The 1266-nt window shown below is 46.7% G+C and overlaps 1 pseudogene; it reads right to left on the bottom strand.

Annotated features, from left to right (window-relative positions):
* Positions 1-441: 441 nt before the first annotated feature.
* Positions 442-1262, bottom strand: LOC103255309 (annotated as a pseudogene).
* Positions 1263-1266: the final 4 nt, after the last annotated feature.

Raw genomic sequence — 1266 nt, 5'->3', positions numbered from 1 at the left:
AGTGTATTTAAAGCTAACTAAAGTTGACATTAAAATTTTTAAAGACAGGCAAAAATTCACATTAAAGAATACTCCCTATATTTCTATTTAGAGTAAGAGTAGGTAACAAGATTCCAGACGTTAAAACCTATTTCACATCCTGTGTCTTCAGTTTGGCAAATGGCTTAGGTTCCAAAACTGATTCATCTCCATTAAAATGTAAGCACATAAAAGAAGAATGTATCTGTGAATATAGAAACATATTTTAAAGGGACCAGATGATCTTTGAAGCAGCATTAGCGTTTACCTTCATCTGTCTGGAAATGACCATTATATAAGTTTTATGGGAAGTATTAGCAGTTTCCTGGTCTAAGGCTAACATTGTGATCATTTATCTAAGGCTAGAACATGATGTAAACCGTAAGCAGAGAGCAGATAAAGGGTTTCCTAGGCAGTTGGTAGCTAAAATTCAAGCGGCTCTAGAAAATGGCGGCCTTTCTTGCCTTTCTCTTTCCACATTGGTTCTGGCAAAGGAAGACATTCCTGCTCGTGAAATTTCCTTATAACCCGGACAAGCTCATGGAAAGCTCGATCCACATTCATCCTCATCTTTGCTGATGGCTCCACGTACGTTCCTTTAAGTTGCCGCGCCTTTGGGAGGCTGCGGTGAGTGACTTGCCTGAGCCCGCGGGTTCAAGACCCGCCTGGTCGGCAAGACCTCATCTCTACAATAAATCAAAAAATCAGCCGGGCGTGGTAGCGCATGCCTGTAATTCCAGCTACTTGGAAGGCTGAGGCGGAAGGATCGCCGGGGCCCAGCAGGTAGAGGCTGCGGTGGCCGGGAGCGGCCACTGCACTCCGGTCTGGGCGACAGAGTGAGACTCCAACCTCCCCCCCAAAAAAAGTTGCCTTGCTAACTGCTGTCCTTTCTGTGTTACCTGTCTGCGATGGTCCAGACCTGTCTGTGATGCATTACCTGTCTGTGATGCTTTCTTAGCAATTAAAACCATTGGAAACCCATCAGGAGCCTTGACTCTGAGAATGTCTTCCAAACGCACAGATTTCTTCAAAATTGCCTCTGTCTGTGACTGAAAGGACCAAGAGGAGACCCTCGCCAGTCCTCCCCTACTGTTCTCTCCTTGCACGAACGCGTCTTGTGCTGCCGTAGCCAAAAGATCCAACCGGGCTGCTCTGTCATCAGTCACACGCTGCTTTGCATCGGAGTCTTCCACGGTTGCATCATAACCTGAGACACAACGCGCCTGCATGGACCGGACGGTGAGAGCC

This window comes from Carlito syrichta, unplaced genomic scaffold (assembly GCF_000164805.1).
Source record: "Carlito syrichta isolate Samal-C Ts95f unplaced genomic scaffold, Tarsius_syrichta-2.0.1 Scaffold73650, whole genome shotgun sequence".
Lineage (NCBI taxonomy): Eukaryota > Metazoa > Chordata > Mammalia > Primates > Tarsiidae > Carlito > Carlito syrichta.
The sequence above is the reverse complement of the archived record's forward strand: the minus strand, read 5'-3'. Positions and strand labels throughout refer to the sequence as shown.